Source organism: Selaginella moellendorffii, unplaced genomic scaffold (assembly GCF_000143415.4).
Source record: "Selaginella moellendorffii unplaced genomic scaffold, v1.0 SELMOscaffold_150, whole genome shotgun sequence".
Classification (NCBI taxonomy): Eukaryota; Viridiplantae; Streptophyta; class Lycopodiopsida; order Selaginellales; family Selaginellaceae; genus Selaginella; species Selaginella moellendorffii.
The window spans coordinates 225,945-247,987 of record NW_003314411.1 but is presented as its reverse complement, the minus strand read 5'-3'; the positions used below and the strand labels follow the sequence as shown (position 1 = coordinate 247,987).

Genomic DNA, 22,043 nt, shown 5'->3' with positions numbered 1-22,043 from the left:
CACAAGTAGAGCAAGCCAAGGCTGTGCACTAGCACAACCACGCACACTTCCCGCCCACTCTAGGATCAACAGCCGCTTCGTTGTGCACCGCAAGAATGAGCAGTGCCAATGAAGTGTTTGTTTGGGAATAGCTCGAAACGAGCTTACACCCACCACTAAGGTCACGAGGAATCTCACTACCGCATTCCTAGCCATGCAAAAACAGGTACAAATGATTCGGTTTTTTGTGTATCTTTACCCTTGGCTTGTTCTCTCGGCCAGAGCGCCGGAACTAAACGCCACGGCGACACAAGGGGCTCTGCCCAGGTAGTGCTTGTGATATCAATTGTTCCAGCTTCTAATCATCTACTTAGAAAAAAGACGAGATGACAGCAACTGGTCCAGACAGCGAGATCCATGAGTCAATGGATAGCAATCAGGTTGAGCATGCTCCTTAGTTCTAGTCTTTGGAAGTCACTTCTGATGTGCGGCCCGGGCATGTACCTGAGTACATTGGCTCGCGAGCATCAGTCGTGCAAATCTTAGTTCATTCTTGAAACCTAGCTTCGTACTTTCACAAAATGAGAGATAGAACTAACAGAGATTGCATTACTAATCCTCATCTTCCATGATACAGGTACCCCCCGGACACCCAAACCATAGGAGGTGACATAGGAATTGCTTAGGGAAATCGTTTTGGTCGTGGTTGGTACCGGGTTACCGGGCGGATGATCCTATGCCTTAGACGAATGTACCGAAAATGGCCTAGTCGATCTGCTTAACCAAGAAGATTTTCAATTGAAGCCTTGTAAACTTTAAAGTGATCAAGAACTTCAGATTTCTTGGCCAAAAGTCTCAGGACTGTATAGCATCAGTAGTCATCAATGAATGTCAAAAAATACCTCATTCTACAATGACTTTGGACATGGAGAGGCCCACACACATCTGTGTGAACAAGCTCAAGAGGCTGATTGCTCTTGGATTCTGAAAACTTTGGAAAAGATGTGCATGCTTGTTTTCCTAGCACACAAGCCTCACAAAATTCAAGCTTGCTTGTAAACTCGAATTCTTGTGCATGTGATTGATCTCTGGACACTGCTTTGAGGGCGTCTTCATGTACATGGCCTAGACGCTCATGCCACAACTGGAGATTACTCCCTCGAGTTGAGAGCGCTCGATCTGGCTGCTTGTCTAGAACAACCATGGTGGCGTCAAGTTTATAAAGTCCAGAATAGTGTTGTCCATAAGCCATTGCTTGATATGTCTTCTCGTCTTGCATAATAGCCTGCTTGGCATTAAAAATAAAATAGAAACCGTTGTTAGAAGCTGCACCGATTGAGAAAAGATGATATGCCAAGCCTATATGTTCCTGATATGTCGTAGCTCTCCTGAGGCCAGCTTTACTTGAACTGTGCCCACTGCTACAGCTGAAAGAAGACTCTTGTCTCCTAAACCAACCTGCCTATCTGTAGAAAGTTTCCTGAGGTTCAGGAAAGCTTCTCGCCTGCCTGTCATGTGCATATTTGCTACCGTGTCCAGCCAGATTACGTCTTGATCCTGCTGCTGAACAAACACATGTTCTGGAATAGCTCTTACCATGAGAGCTCTTGGCTGGTTTGTATAGCCAGTCTTGGCATTCTTTCTCCCCAATCCTCAAGGATGCCCTGCTAACCTGTCTCGGCATTCTCTGGCGTAGTGTCCAACCTGCTTACAATAATTTCACTCACCTTTACACTCACGTGAGTTGCTATCTCCAACATCGCTAGCCTTGAAACTGCTCGCAGTGTTGCTTGTACCAGCCTTGAAACTGCTAGCACTGCCTCCTTTACCTGGAGAATTCTTTGTTTGCTTTGAGTTGACAAACAAAGCTGTGGTTGTGTTGTATCTGCAGGTGTCTGGTCTTCGGCTGGTTCTTCTTCATTGATAAAAGGCTTTCCAATTCTCTTATGTGGTCTTCGTGATATCCAGGTGGTGGTGGTGCAATTTGCCCAAGCCAATCCCCATGGTGGAGAGTGCCTTATCATTTCTGACCTTTTCGTTGCTTGCCACTGACAGTTGTCCCAGAGAAAGAGGAACGAAATCTCTTTGGCCCAATTCTCAAAATCTCTGCCTGTAGCACGCTCCAACCCTGATCTTGAATGAACTTTTCTACAGCACGGATTTTTCCCTTCCTCTTCTTCTGCTGCAGTCGAGCGGTCACGCGATCTAGAGTTGTGTAGCCTTGCTGCCCGCTGCGTGGTCTTGTTTTGCCTATGAGATCATCGTGTGCTCCGATACCATGTTAGTTTTCTAGTTAAACGACATACTTTGTTTCCCCTAACTACCACTTTGTCATTTTCTCCATGTAAATATATACAAGTCTTGTGTCCGCTCATTTCAGCGTCCACATGAATCTCTTGCCACCTTGGATTAGACTCCAGGCTGGCTATCTACAGAATTCTGGCACGACAAACGAGATTTAAGACATGAGGCCGCAAGGAGATGCTTACCTCCTATGAACATCTACGTATTCGTCAGTTTCATCGACTATCTCCTCCTGGAAATCAGATACAAGAAATCTGTTAAGGTGAAGGTATTCGCAGCTAGGCTTCTTATCTGGAGCAGCTCTTCAATCACGTCTTCCAAAGTGATAATACCTATAACTTCTCTGTCTTCTAAATCATCTGCCTTTCCATTTTCATCGTCATGTTGCTTGGGACCGTACGACCAGCGTTCCTCGTGGTTCACATTATGTGTGTGATGTGTAGTGTGCCTTGGCTTCCTTTTCATCTTCGCTTTCACCACAGCTGCCATGTGGCTGTTTCCTTTCTGGAACTCGTTCAGGATATCGTACAAAGGCATGTCTGCAGGTACTCTGAGCAGAAACCCCAATTGTACCTCATACAAAAGTAACACTAAGTACCTTGGTATCTTTCGTATGGACACAGCATTGACAGGCGTTTCGGCTTCAGGCCGAACTGTCAATAGGCTTTTCACCTAAAAGAAAGTGGAAAAACATCGATGTGATGTGAACACAAATATATCAAGCTGATTACCAGCAACAGTCCGATGATGTTACGAGGGCTTCCAGCAAAAACTGGCACACGACTATGACCCCGAGCAAGTATCCGTCCCATTGCTTCCCTGGAGAGGACAGATATATTATCAGCTTCATGACAAGACAATTGCAATAAAATATCAATCACGTTTGGAGTTAACTTCAAGAGAGAATGTAGACCCAACAGGTGTCATACCTTCCCAACTGGATAAGACATTGGATAACAGACCACCATCACTACTTTGACAAGCCAGACGAGATTCGCACCGATAGCGAGCCCATATCGAGCACAAATGGCTTGAGGAAGAACCTGGAGTTCACACGTTGGGAATCGCAACCAAAGAATACGGTGAAACACAAACCTCTCCAAACGCAAGCACAAATGTAATGGACAATGTGACTGCTGTGACAGGATCAAACATCTTGTCCAGGAAAATCGGCAGAGCCTGCAAGAAATTGGCATCGAAATCATTCACCAAAAAAAAAAAAACCATTTTTTCTCACTCCCCTCCATGGCAGATGAATTGCAGAGAAGTAAAGTCACCAGGAGCTAGTGCTGCTTTTGAACCACTGGAAAGATTGCCGCTGGAAAAAGAGGTGTTATACGAAGCAAAAGTGGAAGTAGGAAACTCGCTTGATGCTTCTCCTTGGGAGTACCACTTCTTTGTAGAATTTCCAGGTCCACCACGCCTAAGCTCATGAGTCCCAGCGTGAGACCAGACATGAGCCCAGCAAACACAACCAGGAAGGTCGAGATCCCAGCATAGATAAACCACAGTCCCGTCCCAAATGGCACATCCTTTTTAAGTGGCCCATCCAATTCTGAGAGACTTGGAGAAACAATTAAACAGCCACCACCACAGCTACCACACAAGATTTGACATTGCCTCTCCTCTATAGCCAACTTGCATCTATGAATTTGTAGAGAGTTTAAAATACTGGAGGAACTTAATGCTTCAACATGCAGAAGTTCTCCCAATAGAACTTAAGAGAAAAGGTAAATTAGTGTTAGAGAACTTCTTGGATTGCAAAATGTTTTAGGGAGAAGAGTGATAAAGGAAATTAATTTGCATCTATTTTATTGTGGTCCCTGGGATTAACATTTTATTAATATCAACAATGTCTATGGCCTTTTCAAATGTATTGACCATTCTCTAAACATTGGTAGATGTAATTGAAGTTACTTAGTCTCTTTGTGCATGAGACAAACAAAAAACAGTATCTTCAAGATATCTTAAAAAAAAGTTAGTGTTTTAAGATTATGCTTAAAATAATTTGTGTGTGCATGGAATAATAAAAAATGTGCATATCAATTACCATAAAAGCCCTAGCTTATATATAGGAGTGAGTGGTCTATATTGAAACTAATTTAACAACTACTAAAATCTCACTACGCTAATATTAGTATACAACATTATAGCTATATACTTGGACTTTACATCATCCCCTCCTCTCAAAATGATGAAAGACCATTAGGGTTCTCTTGTGGATGGGTTGGGATCTAGAGGAACATTAAGAGGAGGTATTAGTGGATCTATAAATAGTGCTAATTGTTCATAATCCCTTTGTACAAAGCATTTCAATTGCTGCACATGCATAATTTTTGGAGGATCGGCATGTTGGATGTCATGTCAAACTTCATAAATTTGTGGTTCAATTTGCCGCAACTGCATAATTTCTGGAAGATTGGTTTGCTGGATGTCATGTCAAACCTCATAAACTTGTGATCCAACTTGCTAACACACTCAATATGGTCCTTTCCACTAAGCAAGGACCCTTTAGATAAATTATATACTGTAAAATGGGGAAAATAAACTAACACCAAATCATCCACTTTGTATTCCATAAGTGGACAATGATAAGAGTTGTAACATTGTTGTTGTCCCACTTGTATGCTGCCTAAGTGTTCAGCAAACTCTACTCAAACAAGTGGAAGAATGCTTATCAAATATTGATCCCATAACTTAGTATCGGTATCCCACAACAATCGCAAAGGTAAACCCAACTCCGTTGGTAGTATTGGATCATGACCAACATATAGAAGTTTATATAGTGAAGTACCAATAGAATTCTACACCCTTATGACATACATATACTAAAGAGACGACAAATAACCATCCCAATCTGAATGCTAAAAATTCACGTATTTTGTGATCATCTCTTTGAAGGCCCAAATAAGCCATTCCACCAAACCGTTTGACTATGGATGATAAACACTCATGAAAATGTGGCGTATCCATAACTGAGACGTAAAAAATGTGAAATGCCTCAATTATAAATGCAAGACCATTATCCGAAAGAATCTACTCTAGACAAGAATGCTAAAACATCACTCAATTGAGGAGGAAGTATCCAATAACAGTTGCAGATGCATTAGCAAGAGCACCAACTTCCACTTAGCAAGTCAATGTAAGCCACAATTTTTTCCTTTCCAATTTGCCAATTTACCTTGTCTATCCAACCAACACCTTAGCCTTAGTTAAGTTCCCTCGCCAAAGTTCCTACTTATTGTACTAACTCTTACTTGGTTCTAATTGGTTTCAGCAACTTATTGCATGAGTAATGGAGCATTAGCCATCCATCCACGGATTCCTAAATCTCTAATCCCCCTTCCTAGGTTAGATTGAACTTAAAGTTCAGCTACACTCTCTACAATCATAAGCAACCAAGCACACCAAGCTTTCAAGTTCCTAACATCTCTTGGTATAACAAGACTTAATCATGGAACTCTTTAAATCTTAAACCTTAAATGCAACACTTGCTTCAGGGCACCAGGGGGAAACACCGTGGCCTAACAGCCCGGCATGGGTACTTCTACTCTCCCACTTTCATCCCGAAGTAAGGCCCAAGACCCTAGGAAGGGATGAGGACCAATGAGCTGCAAGGTACTCAAGTGGATACCACTCTATATGAGTTATGAGCATTGCAATCGGTTTCCCTTTTTGAAGTGGGAGTTGCTTTTGAGCACTTCCTTAGGTGGCCCTTCTGGCACCACTCGAGTGCATGTTCACTCCCACCCAAGGCCCCTAAGCCCCAATCTCAACATTAAGTTAGTTTGAAAGCACCACTAGAGAGTTCCTTCATCTACGCATAAAATGAAAGGTCAAGTGTAGTTAGGATATGCCAAAACCGGAGGGGTTATCAATAACTCTTTGAGATCCATAAATGTTTGCTCACAGTCCACAAACCAAATGAAAGATAACGTTGATAACTTTAGCAACACTCGCAACGGTGTAGTGCAATCAAAAAGATGATCAACAAAATGACCAAGATACTACATTTTGCCTAGGAAGCATTGAACATTGTTCACACACTTTGGAGTAGGGAACTTTATAATAGCCATAAGTTTGTTAGTATCAACTTGCAAACCCTTATGAGAAATATGGTACCCCAAATATCTTGATATATTCTTCCTACGTCCCCTCTGGATAAATCAAAACATCATCGATAAAGTCAGTAGTCACCTCTGGCATATTATAAAGAACCTCGTCCATCATTCGCTAAAAAGTTGTTAAAGCATTGTTCAAACCAAATGGCATCATCAAGAACTCGTACAAACCAAATAGTATATGAAAAGTAGTCTTATGAATATCTTCTTTGGCCATCGGCACTTGCCAATACCCAGAAGCAACATCTAACTTGGTGAATCATCATGAGTTAGTCAATTACTATAATATAAAGACTGTCGGAGGGATCAGAAGAAGGAAGAGAGGAATAAAATGAAAATATAAGAGGAAGTAATGGAGAGACAAAAGTGATAGAAGCAAAGGTAGAAACAAAGAAATGTACAAAAGAAGTACAGAAGTAAGTGGAATAAAAGAAATATAAAAAAGTATGAAATAAGGGGAAGAAGCCTCAAAATCACACTTGACATGATTGCACTACAACCAATCTATACCAAAGATGAGGTAAAAAACATGACTCAACACCATTTACAATGATTGGAACTCAAGCTTGAGATCGCCCATATGCACAATTAAGTCTGCCTCATCCTGTGCATATGCATGTATACGGCCATTGCCATTAAAAATAAAAACTGGCTCTACCGCACAATGCAAATATAAATAGCAATGTGTGGCAAAAAGTCGAGCAATAAAGGATAAACTCAAACTTATATCAACCAATACGGAGAGAATAATAGGAGACCTTTTACTATAAAAAAGAGCTTGGAAAGTAAACACTAGATGAACTGATGCCGAGTGAACCCCTTGATGATACTCTTGAAAGAAAGATGGAGGGGTCACTTACTTATTCGTGCAAGGTCCCTTTATTACTTGTGTGACTCCTTGTTTCCTAGATGCATTTAAGTGTCCAAACATTCTATTGTAGTAGCACCAACAAGACATTGTTGACGCCAAAGTCTCCACCCAGAAAATAGAGGTTGCCAATTCAAAAAATGTGGACAATGCTGGTAAGTGTGACTAACTTCATCATACACTTGATAGCAAATATCACACCCACGACCACATCCTCACCCTTGTCCTTGAACTCAAGTAGCAGCAGCATCAACCTCTATTGGAATAAGACCATCTCCCACAAAAAGTGGAGCTGAGGGACATGCAATGAAAAGTGGAAGAGGTAACGTCTCATAATGTTGCGCCAAGTGAAGAGTATTGTCAAGGGTGGCTAGAGCAAATGCATGCACAAGTCTTACAAGATCTTGACGAAATGCTAGCCACAACATTCCTAGATTGATCCGCTCTAACATAGTTGGCTTTGCATAAAGCAAAAGTCTTTAGAAATAAATGCTAAATTGCATCAGCAACTCAAATGGCCCTTGACAAAAATGATGCAATTGTTATAAAGCATTATTACAATTGCTGGCATGTCCAAATGCATATTTGAAGACATTTGGGAGAATACTCCAATTCTTATGAGTGGCTACACTCAAACCATTATACCACTACAATGCTATCCCTTATAGACAAATAGGAAACTTACACAAATGCTAAGTATCATCCCAAGAATGATATGTGGCAATCACCATGAAGTGATCAAACCAATAGTACACATCATCCCAAGACTCCCATAGAAGAACTTTGGCCAAATGTGAGGATTGGCAACAAAAGCAATAGAATACCACACACTATGAATATTGCCATCAATTGAGTTTGGTTGTTCAAATCGCAATTGTATAACAATTGCACCAACTGCTGCTCCAGAATCAAAGGAAGAGGAAATTGTTGCTCTACCATAAAGATGAATGAAAAAAAGAAAAGAAATGGAAAAACCTATAAAGAAAAGGAGATCTAAACAATGCAAAATTAAATTTAAACCAAAAGGAAAAAGCTATAAGGAAAGAGAGATTTAGATAATATAAAAGCTAGATTTAAACCAAAATCCTAAATCCAAGCACTCCTTAAGGACAATCAAAGCTGCCCCTTTCCACTATCAAAATATGGAAAGAGAATATAAGAAATATGCATATCAATTAGCCCAAAAACTCTAAATTATATACAAGAGCAAGTGGTCCGGATTGAAACCAATCTGATGGCTACAAAAATCCCACAATGCTAATATTAGTATATGACATTATAGCCATACACTTCAACCTCATAAATATAATTTATTTAGTGCTTATTTAATATATTTTTCTTTAAATCTTCACATTTTCTAGATATATATAGAGGTACTATAGATAGTGTTAATTTTTTTTGATCCCTTTGTATAAAGCATTTTAGCTGTTGTATATGCATAATTTTTGGAGGATCAGCATATTGAATGTTATATCAAACCTCATAAACTTGCAGTCAAACTTGTTGTAAGTGCAAAATTTTTAAAGGATCGGCTTGCTAGATGTCATGTCAAACCTTATAAACTTGTGATCTAACTTGCCGCAACACCTAATATGGTCCTTTCCACTAAGCAAGGACCTTTTAGATAAACCACGTACTATAAAATAGGGAAAACGGATTAACACCAAGTCATCCACTTTGTACTCCGCAAGTGGACGATGATGGGAGTTATAATGCCATTGTTATCCCACTTGTACGCGGCCTAGGTGTTCAGTAGACTCTGCTCGAACAAATGGAAGAATGCTCATTACATATTGATCCTATGATTTAGCATCGGCAGCTTGTGGCAATTGTGAAGGTAAACCCAACTCTATTGGTATTATTAGATTATGACTATATAAGAGTTTATATGGTGAAGGACTAACAGAATTTTGCACCTCTATGATATATGCATACCAAAGAGACGGCAAATAATTATCCCAATGCAAATGCTGAAAGTTCATGTATTTTGCGATCATTCCTTTAAATTTTAAAATGAGCCGTTTCACTAAACCATTTGACTGTGGATGATAAGCACTCGTGAAAGTTTGGCATTTCCCCAATCGAGACATCAAAACATAAAATGCCTCAGCCATAAATACAGGACCATTATTTGAAAGAATTTGCTTCGGACAAGAATCTTGGAATACCACTCGATTGAGAAAGTATTTAATAGCAATTGTAGAGGTGCTAGCAAGAGCACCAACTTCCACTCAGTGAATTAAGTAGTCAGAAGGAATAATAATATACTTATTGTCAGCAGTCGATCGTGGAAAAGGTCCTATAAAACAAATGCTACCAACTCAAATAGACGAGAAATTGCAATTGACTCCAACAACACGAGGGGGAATATTATAAGCTTGGCACTAAATGCAGCTATGCACATATCGGATAATATCACATTATATCTTTGACCAATAAAAAGAACTACGCAACTTCTCAGTCACACAACAATATCCAATATGCTTGCCTAGAACAAGAGAATTATGGTAGACATGGAGAAAATGTGGAATAAAGATTGAAGGCACCACCAGCTATAAATGATCATCCGGATCCGTCCCTATAAAATAAAGAAGACCGTCTTCAAGGAGATATTGAGAATGTAAATGCTGAAATAGCAAATCATCAGCAAGTGATGCAAGATTCTCAAACCCATCTTGAAGCCTTCAAATCCATGGCTCAATCTTTTAAGCTTCATAAACCTTATCAAGAGAAGATAAATCTTGCTCTGCACCTTGTGGACACTGAACGTTAAGTACAACAATTGCTAATAGCATAAAATTCTCATCCAAAAAATCTATAGATGCTAGAATAACAAATTTCTTATAAACATGAGAAGAGAGTGAAGAAGGAAGAAGAGCTCGAGAAAAGGCATTAGCATCAACCATAGAACTCCCCGAGAGATGAGCAACATCAAAATAATATATTTGAGGCTTTAAAACCCACAGAGTAGTATAACCAACCAAGTTCTTTCACTTTTATAATGAAGTAACAACACCATGATCATGTCCTAATAACGTCTGAGAACCATATAGATATGTATGAAGTTTCTCGAAACCCCGGACTGCTACCAAACACTCCTCTATCATGGAGTAGTTTGCCTCTGCTAGTTGTAATGTATAGCTTATATATGTAATGGGATGGCACTGATTAGGCACACTCAAGCTTTGTTGCATCAACACACCTCCAAGATCAATATTAAAAGCATCCATGCCCAAAATGAAATGTTAAGTGTAATTAGGATACGTCAAAACCAGAGGAGTTGTCAATAGCTCTTTGAGATCCATGAACGCCTGCTCACAATTTGTAGACCAGATGAAAGATGATGTTGATGACTTCAGCAACATTTGCAATGGTGTAGTGCGATAAGAAAGATGATCCACAAAACTACTGAGATACTGCACTTTGCCCAGGAAGGACTACACATTATTGAGACACTTCAGAGTAAGGAACTTTAGAACATCCACAAGTTTGTCAGGATCAACTTGTAAACCCTTAAAAAAAATACAGTACCCAAGATAAATTGTGTCCTTGGACTTCGATCGCTTCAACTTTAAACCAACATCCCATAACTGATCCAACACTTTACAAACATCACGGATATGTTCCTCCCATATCCTCTCCGAGTGAATCAAGACATCATCAATGAAATTAATAGTTGTCAGGAATCCCCCAATTCTTGCCACATTCCTAACTCTTGCCGGATTTTTGACCCGTAAACCACATTCCTGACTCTCGAGACACTTCCTTATTCCTGACTCTTTGATTTCCCGTATGATTCCTAAGTCTCAAACCATATTCCTGATGATGATGTGACACCTCCTCGACCTAAGTTATATTTAGGCCGTCCTCGATCCAAGAGTGGTGGAGTTTCATCAACCTATAGTATATATAGGTTAGCCTTGTTCCATTTCTCCACAATCTAAATCAACACTAGTCTAAAGCCTTTTCTTCGTTTCCACTAGCTTTTCTTTTTGTCTTTTGCATTTTCCAATCCTGATTTTATTGGGGGTCTTGACAGTTTGATTTAGATTGTGTTTTTTTGCTTTTGCTTTAGCTCGTTTTGATTGTTTGACTGCCTTTGCCTTTTTCCCCCCTTTTCTTTCTTATTTGCCGATGGAATCTCCAAGCCATCCTGATTTCTTTGCCGAAGTCCTTGCAAAAATCCAGTTTGAGAATACCGAGCTGAAGGTGACCCTTCTTCACATGCAATAAGAGCTTGCTTCACTTTTGACTCAAGGATCAAGCAAAGTTCCTGAACCAAAGGTGAGTTTCCTAGTGAAGTTCTCAGGCAATTGTTTGAAGCTTCACAAATTCCTGAACTAGATGGAGTTGATCTTCGCACTTCAACATTGGCAGTACCCCACTCCCGAGTCTCAAATTGGTGTGATCGAGACGTTGCTCAAAGGTGCAGCTTTGTCATGGTTTTCTCCTCTCTTGGAGAAGAGCATGAAAGGGGTCGTGGTTCCAGAGTTGATGGATCTTTAGTTGTTCAAAGAGAAGCTTGAAGCATATTTTGGTGAGATAGATCAGGTTCAAGCTGCCACAACAAAGATGAGACGTCTCTCTTAAGGGTCTCTTCTTGCCTCGATCTATGCTACGGAGTTCCAACTCCTTGCCTTGGACACTCAATAGGATGAGCGGGCTCTGATTGATCAATTTCGTTTCGGCCTCAACAATGGTGTCAAGGATTTGTTGCTCACTATGGAGGATCCCACAGACTTGTCAGACACCATCAACAAAGCTGTTCGATGCGACAATCGTCTCTTTGAATGTCGTCAGGAAAGTCGCCATGCCGCCGTTTTCCCGTCCTAGACTCAAAAATCCCAGCTTGAGTCTTTAGGACATACTCCTGAACCTATTGCTCCAGTCTCGATGGATATTTTTGGTACTCTTCGACTCATCAGAGGGAAGTTGAGTCCTGCTGAGAAGCAATGTCGAGTATCTCATAATCTTTGCCTCTATTGTGCTAATCCTAATCACAAAGTAGCTAAGTGTCCCAAAAAGCCTCCCCAACTGCTCAAGTTCACTCTGCCTCAAGGTCCACCTCTATTGCAATCGGGAAACAACCCTGTCCAAACAGGAGCTGTCTGTTTGGACTCTCTGAATAAAAATCACTTTTCTTCTTTATCAAGCTCCTCACCCCCTTTCATCAAAGCCACCACCAATTCCTGCAACTTCCACATCCCATGTCTCCTTTCTTTCAGCGGACAATCTGGACTCAAGGCTCTAGCACTACTAGACTCGAGTGCAGCTTATTGCTTCATGGATACGAACTTTGCTGCCCGACATCATATTCCTCTTTCTCCTACCATATGGGATCTGAGGGTTGAAGGCATCAGCAGGCATTTTGTGTCTCCATCTTCTGGACTTAGGGAAACGTTGCCCGCTCGACTACACATCGGGTCCACTATCACTGATATCGCCTTCAACATCATCAACAGCAAGTCCTCCTCTGTGGTGCTCAGCCTTCCTTGGTTCCAATTGCACCAGCCTCATATCTATTGGAAGGAATTACAACTCATCTCTCCCACATCACCATTTCCCATGTCTTCCTCTGCTATTCATCAAGTCCGAATTAGGAAAAGTTCCCTAAACTCAAATTAGGGTTCTATTCCTGACTCTATGAAGTTTTCACCCTTTTCTTTTCCCTCTCTTCCATCTTACACTGGACAATATCCTTGTCCCATCATTTCATTCAGTCGTATGCCTCCTCTTATCTCCACAATCACTATGAAAGAACTCCTTCATGAAGAACCTATTTTCCTTTTTGCTTTGCATGTTTCTCCTATTAGTCTTCCTAAGAAGTATCATGATTTTGGGGATGTGTTTGACAAGAAAAAAGCTAGTGTACTGCTTGTTCATCGGCTTTACGACTATCCCATTGATTTACAGAAAGAAGCGTCACCTCCGTGGGGGCCTATCTATAGGTTATCTCTGTCCGAGCTTAAGGCCCTCAAAGAGTATGTGGACAAGAACCTTGCCTCGGGGTACATTCAGCATTCGTAGTCCCCAGCTAGAGCGCTTATCTTCTTTGTCAAGAAGAAGGATGGGAGTTTGTGGCTAGCCATTGACTACTGAGGTTTGAACAAGGTGACTGTTCGGAACTATTATCCATTGCCCTTGATCTCGGATCTGTTGAAACGCCTCGGTGGTGCCTGCTTCTTCACCAAAATCGACCTCCGTAGAGCATACAACCTGATTCGGATCCGACCTGGCGATGAATGGAAGACTACGTTCCAAACCCGCTATGGCCACTTCGAGTACACTGTCATGCCATTTGGCTTGACAAATGCTCCAGCAATTTTTCAACACATGGTGAACGACATCTTTTGATTGTTTCTTGATCAGATGGTGATCATCTACCTCGATGACATCCTCATCTACTAAAAAACTCAGGAGGAGCATGACGAGCATGTGCGCAAGGTGCTGGCGAAGCTGCGGGAACATGGCCTATACGCGAAGCTTAAGAAATGTTCCTTTGATTAGGAGTCTGTGGAGTTCCTTGGGTATATTGTCACTCCTGAGGGTATCATGATGGATCCTGCCAAAGTCAAGACTATTCTCGAATGGGAGCCTCCACAATCAATGTCAGACATTCAGGTTTTCCTTGGCTTCGCCAACTTCTACTGCAAATTCATTGATCACTACTCTGATATTATCCTTCCTCTCACGCATCTCACTCACAAGGATGGTCCCTTCTCTTGGTCTACTGCTGCCCAACATGCTTTCGACACACTCAAGGCGGCCTTCAGTTCTGCTCCCGTCTTGCTCCATGCTGATCCCTCACAACCTTTTTTCATCGAGGTGGACTTTGCCATCGGTGCTATGCTATCTCAACTCGGAGTGGATTAGAAATTTCATCTTGTCGCTTTCCATTCTCAGAAATTCCAGCCTGCGGAGATCAATTACGAAATCCACGACAAGGAACTCCTTGCCATCGTGGATTCCTTTGGAGAGTGGCGTCGTTTTGTTGGAAGGGGCGAGCCATCAAACAATAGTTTGGATGGATCACAAAAATCTCGAATACTTTGCCACTTCCCAAGTTTTGAGCCGTCGTCAGGCAAGGTGAGCACAATTCTTGAGTCGGTTTGACTTTGTTATCAAGTATAGACCTGGAAAGCTTTAGGGCCTTCCTGATGCTCTTTCAAGGCGCTCCTATCTCAGTCTCAAGCTTGGTAATCTTGCCTTCAATCATCAGGATCAGGTTATCCTCGGTCTTGATCGGCTTCAAGTTATGGCAATTTCCCTGGCCCCTCAGGACTCCTCCTTGATGGGTGCAATCAAAAACAATCTTCAATCCGACAACCTCGCTAGCAATATTTTCCCCCATCCAGGCTGGACACCTAGTGACTCCCGACTGCCGGTGATTTGACGAGTTTGAGTTCTTAGATGGCTTGTTGTACCGTGGGGAGCAACTTTACGTTCTTGAAGGTGACACTCAAAGGTTGGTCCTGATGGCGTGCCATGATAGCCCCATTGCTGGTCACTTTGGCATTGTGAAAACTTATGAGCTGGTTGCATGGGACTTCTGGTGGCCTCACATGGACAACTACATCAAAGTTTTTGTTACCTCCTGTGACACTTGCGCCTAGAATAAGGTACCTCGCCACCTTCCTTCAGGTTTTCTTCGTTCCCTCTCAGTCCCTTCAGGTCCTTGGGAATCCATCTCCATGGATTTCTTGAGTGATCTTCCGAGTTCTAGAGGCTTTAACAACATTTTAGTCATGGTGGATTGCTTCACAAAGATGGCACACTTCTTGCCATGTACCAAAGAGTTTTCAGGCAAGGACATGGCAAAACTAGTATTCAGGGAAATTTTCCGACTTCATGGGATTACTGTAGATGTGGTTTCAGATCGGGGACCTCAGTTCATCTTTCATTTTTGGCAACAGTTCTTGCAGTTGCTTGGAGTGAAGGCCAACTTCTCTTCGGCGTATCATCCTCAAACTAATGGACAATCCGAGTGAACGATTCAGATGTTGGAACAATTCTTGAGATGCTTCATCAACTGTCATCAGGATGACTGGTTTGATATCCTTCCCCTTGTTGAGTTTTCCTATAACAACTCTGTTCACTTAACATAACATAACATAACAGTTATAACATTTCTAGCTTGATCCACTTTGACATATTTAGTTTCACACAAAGCAAGAGGCTTCGGAAATGAATGCCAAAGGTTAAGCATCTTTGGGTTTGAATAATACTAGGTTAGGTGACCTCCTGGGAAGTCCAAACTCAAGAGCTTATAGTCTCAAGGTAAGATCACTAGGTGATATTTGGGTAAATAAGGACAAGGTCAAGGTGACCAAGTGGGAAAAACATTTAAGGGAAATGAATGCTAATGCGATGGTATAGTAAGTTTAAGAAAGTAGTTTCTAAGAAAGACCTATGGGAGGTCACAAAGTTAGGTTGTAGATAAAGCCCACAATAGAAAATGCTAAAGAGACTTACTAGAGATAAACACCCTTTAAATTTGGCAAAATAAAGCTTTTGTTATGGAACCAAAAAGATACCTCGAGGATGGAGGTAGTGATCCTACATTACTTATTGTAATAATCAAAGCATAGGAGCAAAAGACTAGTGGCCAAGAATAGGCCATGGGAATCATTGGAATAAATCTAAACAACAAATTTAAGGAATACTCATGTGTTAAATGCTAATGTGTTATGGGAAAAGAAATATGTTTTCAAAGATGAATTCCCAAATGCTCCAAGTTGGCAAAGGTGAAAGCTCCAAGAGAGGGAGTAGCAAGATAACCAAATAATAAGGTTGTTAACAGCCCTAGCACAAATTATGGATAAGTGAAACTTAGTGCCAAGTGTGGTATGAAATAGAAGATGCAACATATATGTACATTACTCTGAGTCCCTTAGGGACTAATACAAAAACGAGTCACTCTTAACACTGTTCACTCAACTAAACCGTCTTGTTGTCCTTTACCTAATAACACCTGTTGTCCTCCAACCGTGGCTGCTGTGGTCATCACCTCCTCAGTGCATCCAGTGCCAAATCACTATGTTGAGCCTCCTTTATTACCGTGTCCGGTGGTCTCCATTTCTACTTGACCTCTCCCTCATGCTCTGCTCCATAGCACGGGGTCCATAGTTTTTGCCAAGTTGCTAGCGCTTCCCCATTTTTCCCTATTCCTGACAGCAGCTAGTATAAGCCTCCACCAATTCACCATAATTGCTAAAATCCAAGCCTTCTACCCTTCGAAGTGGTTGTGGTTCCGAACTTCCAAGAGTGCCTATACCCTAGAAGCCTGCCATATCTCCCATCTTGTCTATCCCAGGGCCTCCCACACTAGGGTCCTAATTTTGGCTCCTACAGCATCCCACCTAACTCGGATGCCCCATCCTGAACGTCCCTAGCATCCATTCTTTCGCCAGGCTGGTCCCGTACACGGCGCCCTTGCCTCTAGGAACCATTGGGTAACATCCCCTTCACGCATTTCAAAGTCCTACTTGCTCCTAGTTCCCTCAACGCCTTTGCTACTTGCCTCCACATCTCTAGCTATATCACACTCTTAGGGGAGATGTGCGACTATCTCCAGTTCCCCGCATTCTGAGCACCTGCGAGCATTCTCTACTTGAAACCGCTATCCTACTGGTAAGCCATTCGTCACTACCAACCAAGAGGTCACCTTTGATTTCTCCTGAATCGGTAACTTCGAAAACACCACCATGTTGTCAATCATTTGGTCCGCCTCCACTCCATGTGTGATCCACTTTTGCCACAACCTTGGAATTTCTTCTCTCTCGAATTCCCTGTTCACCATCAGTCCATTCCACAAGTCCTTAACCTTGTATGTAAAGAAGCCATGCACTCCTCTTCTCCACGCTGCTAGGTCCCAGTCCAGATCTTCTATGAGCTCTTTCCGCCACCATACTATACGTCTGTCCCCTTTGAGCTAGCATGGTGACTCGGCCACTTTTGTCCGAGTTGCTGATTGCCACAAGGCCTAGATTCATCCTTTTACTTTGTCATCTGTGACTTGTAGCATCCTTTGCCTTCGGTATGAAATAGAAGAGAGGATGATAATGCCCTCAAGTAAAGAACTTTTTAGGATGGGGGAGTCAAACTTACACTATATGTGCAATGTAAAGTGTCAGAAACATCTAGGAAATTGACTTAAGAAGTCAAAATTAAAATTCTAAAGTGTGATGGTTATGTTGATAGAAACTAAAACTACTTGGCGATAAGTAGTGGGATTGAGATAAAGAAGATGTTTCTAACAAGTTTTGGAGAACTAAACAAACATAGGGGAAGAACCACCACATGTGATCAAATGAGTTTCTAAGTTGGAGAGAGTATACTCCTTAGAAGATGGGCAAAACATGGTGAGCCTTTGGTGTCAAACCATTAACGAATATTGATTTGATGCTAAAGATGAACATGGTAATTCATGATGGGGTTACTTTAAAAAATGGTTTATCATTCAATAAGGACATCTAACTTCGTCTATGGGTGGTGAGACACAAATCCTAGAGCCCCAAAGTGGAGCTGAAAAAGTGCCACATGGTAATGGCCAAAGCAGAAGCCAAACGAGTGTAACACATTTGGACTAAAAGCTTTGACTTGAAAAGTTGAGAGTGGGAGTGAAACTCCCAACTGTAAGTGACTAGTTTTTCCATTCTACTTTAATCACTTAACCTCACCTCCAACCATTTAGAGGAATCTCACTCATAACCTCCATAAGTCTTATTCTGGACTTGGGGCTTGCTATCCCCGAGAATGGCATCCATGCCACTCAACTTTTGCACTTGGTCCAAGTGCTTCATGTGTCCGATCCCATGACCAACACCCCAAGGTACCACCGACATATCAACCCGTTACGCTAAGGCCATGCCCCTTCATCTTGGTTATACTAGTAGTCTAACACCACCTGCATCATAATCTTGTCTCTCAAAAACTAGGCCATCCATCCATGAGTGATTATCCCAGATCCACTCCTTAGCATCTTTAGGATGCCTGCAGACATGGGGAATAGCCTTCCCCAATATCCCTTTTCAAGTCCCCACCAAGTCCTTTTTTGTCCATGGCCGTGTTCACCAACACTGCCACTAGATCAAGACCCACAGGCCCGACCACTAAGTCCCACAGTCCTCTGGGACTTCCTCACCACATAACCATATCTTTGGTCACTACACCAGAGGATTGCTCCTCTTCCTTTCCACAGTCTGGGACTTTGGGACAACAATTTGGAACACCATGGCTCTACATAAGCCTCACGAGTACTCTCTTCGCCTTTTGCTTTTGGGTGCTTTAGCCATGGGCTTAGAGCGAGGTTCCATTAAGCCACGCTAGGTATCCAAGTAGGTAGTGCCACCCATGTTTGGACTAGGAGCATCAACCATTCAATCTCCCAGGGGAACTAGAGCCGGCTCTTGAACACTCTACCAAGCTACCCCATTTGTTAGTCTGTATTCACTCTAGCCTTGGACTTCCCAGTAGTCATCCCATCACCCAACAGCTGCGTATAACTTTCCTAGGCCAAACTGGCCTTTCCTGGCCAAATTGGCTCCACTGGGGTCCAACCCCCACACTCTCCCTACTATACTTTTGGAACCCCCTGCAGCCCCTTCCCCCCGAGGGATGATCACTTTGGGCTTTCACCCAACAGTTTGTATTAGTATTCAGACTCGGACTCGGTCTCGGTCTCAGTTTCGGTTCCATTTTGGACATCATCTAGGGTCCATCTCAGACTCCATCTTGGGTCCATCTCGGGTCCATCTCAGACTCCATCTCGGACTCCATCTCAGGTCCATTTCGGGTCCACCTCAGACTCCATCTCGGATTGGACCCCATCTTGGGTCCATTTCGGACTCCATCTTGGACTCTATCTTAAGCTCCATTTTGGATCCATCTTGAACTCCATCTCAGACTCCATCTTAGACTCCATCTTGGACTCCTTCATTGAGAGTTCCACTCCCGCTCTCGACTTTTCAAGTCGGAGCTTTTAGTCCAAATGTGTTATACTCATTTGCCTTTCGCTTCGGCCACTACCACGTGGCACCCTTTCAACTCCACTTTGGGGCTTTGGGATTTGTGTCTCACAACTCCACCACCCATAGACAAAGTTCGATGTGCTCATCGAATGATAAACTATTTTATAAAGTAATACCAGCATGTATTACCCTTTCCAACCTTGGCACCTAGCCAATATTCATCAATAGTTTGACATCGAAGGCTCCTTATGCTTTATCCATCCTCTAATGAGCATATTCTCTCTAACATAAAGATTGATTTGACCACCCGTGGTGGTTCTCTCCCTTTTATTGGTTTAGTTCTCACTAAACTTGTTAGAGACACCTTCTCTTTCTCAATCTCACTACTCATTCTCGAGTAGTCTTTATTTCCATTGATATAACCTTTGCACTTTGAAACTTTTAATTTTGACTTCTCAAAGTTAATTTCTTGGGTGTCTCCGACACCTTGCATTGCACATATTGTGCAAACGCCACTTTCCCCTCCTAGGAGGTTCTCTACTTGAGGAACCTATCATTCTCTTTTCTATTTCTTGCCGCATTTGACACTAAGTTCCAATTATTATAATTTTTGTTAGGGCTGTATACAGCCTTATCATTTGGCTACTTTGCCGCTCTCTATCTTGGAGCTTTCACTTCAATTGAAACACTTGGGAATCCATCCTTGAAGTCACATTTCCTTTAGTCTTTTGCTCCTATTTATTAATTCTTGCACCAATCAACATAGGCTCACTACCTTTATCCTTGAGGTATTTTTACGGTTTCATAGCATAGATTCCACTTTACCAAGTCTAAAGGGTGTTCACCCTTGGTAAGTCTCTTTAGCATTCTCTATTATGGGTTTTATCCATAGCCCAATTTTGCGACCATTTCATGGGTCTTTCCTAAAGACTACTTCCTTGGACTTACTATACCATTGCATTGCCACTAATTTCCTTTTTTGATATCTTTCCCATTTGGTCACTTTGACCAAGTCACACCATTACTAGCAATTCAAATCACCACTTTGAACTAGGAACCCTATTCCTTACCCAAACAAAGACTTTGTCTTTATTTAGCCACAAGATCACTTAATGATATCATCTTGGCACCTTAATAGGTTTGCTAATAGGTACTAGGTTTTCTAGACCTTTAAGTTGTTGACCATGACCCTGAGGGCATCCCTCACACTTGGCAGTGCGCCCAAGCCAGCCCTTCTAGCCAAGGGTCCATAGCAACTAAAACTAGGTGTCCCCATCTCATTCACCACATCTTTGGTGCTACTCGCACCAAAGTGTTCAAGTTAGATATGTTGAGCCACACTAAGCAATCTAACTGTGCATCATAACTTCGAGGCATCCCCCGCTTGACAGTGTGCCCAAGCTAGTCTCCTTACTAAGAGTCCATGACCACTGAAAAATGAGTGTCCTCATATTCCAAACTATCACTGCACCCTAGTGAGTTGGGACTCAAACCCAAGCACTAGAGAGTTGAGACTCAAATCCAACCTCTGTATATGCATTTACGGATGGCATCACCCAGAATGCCTGACGTGACCCCCACACCGGTGCACCAATTTATATTTAAAGTGCACTATAGATCACAGCTTAAGAACTTAGTTAACCTTTGTATATGCATCCTCTCACTTGACAAGTCTGTGATTATGCATGGACTCCTCCATGCTCGGCCCCATGGGCCACCCCTTTTGAAGTTAGCAATTTCAACTAGGGGGTTTGTTCCCCTGACTTGCCGATCTCACTTAGCAAGTCATCCAACCAATGTAACATGGTTTCATACATACGTGTGAAAGTCCTTGACCATTAACTTTCATTCAAAGTCATTCCTTTGAACACTCGGGAACTACTTCCCCAACCTTAATAGCCTTGCTTTATAGCAAGTTTCAAGACTATGCTTCAACTACGCCACTTTAATTTCGTGTGTTTTATGAACCATTTACACTTGGCTTTCTAGGTATTAAGCTACCTAGAATTGTTTTGGGGGACCTTGAAAAGACTGTCCCTTAGCTTGCTAAAGCCTCTCTTTTCGCAAGCTTTTTAATTGCCATATGGTCTAACATGGACAATTCCATGCTTTAAACTCTCTATGGCATCACAATTGCTAATAATAACATATTCAAGCGCCCACTTGATTCTCCACTCCTAACTTGTATAACCAACCTTGGTTATGCCTTTCGATTCTTATGATTCAATTCTTTCCCCCTTCTACTTGCTTTGCACTTTCTACCATGCCTTAGCAAGTATTTATAGGGATGAATCTACCCGGTAGCCTAGGGAGTGGTTCCTTAATCCGGGTATGCACATTTTATAATCCCACACACTGGGATTGGGTGTCTTAATGATGGCCTCTTTGACAATGAACATTTCTTTTATGACATTAACTTATTATATTGCAACATAAGCAATTTATCCCCCATAAGGGTATATCTAACTTCTTTATCCTATTAAAAAGTCTTGGGTAGTTATCTTCTACTAGTTTAATCAATTATTTTACACTTTTTGCTTAGTTGCCTCATAGTTATCAAATCCTATAACTCATTGCTAGTGCTTCTATGCCTCTATCATTATTTGGGTCACTATACTCTAACTGCATGCATTCCAACTTAGGTTATACCATTCCCATTTTTATTAGGATTTCTTTGGAAAAGGGTTCTCATGACCTCAAGGTATCACGCCTTGGCACATTTGGTGTCTTCACACCATCGGCTCCACGAGCCTACCTTTATGACACTTCTTTCTCGTGTTTAGGTCCTTGCTAAGACCAATA

The 22,043-nt window shown here is 41.9% G+C and overlaps 1 pseudogene; it reads right to left on the bottom strand.

Moving 5' to 3' along the window:
* Positions 1–2,289: 2,289 nt before the first annotated feature.
* On the bottom strand, positions 2,290–17,264 carry LOC9652879 (annotated as a pseudogene).
* Positions 17,265–22,043: the final 4,779 nt, after the last annotated feature.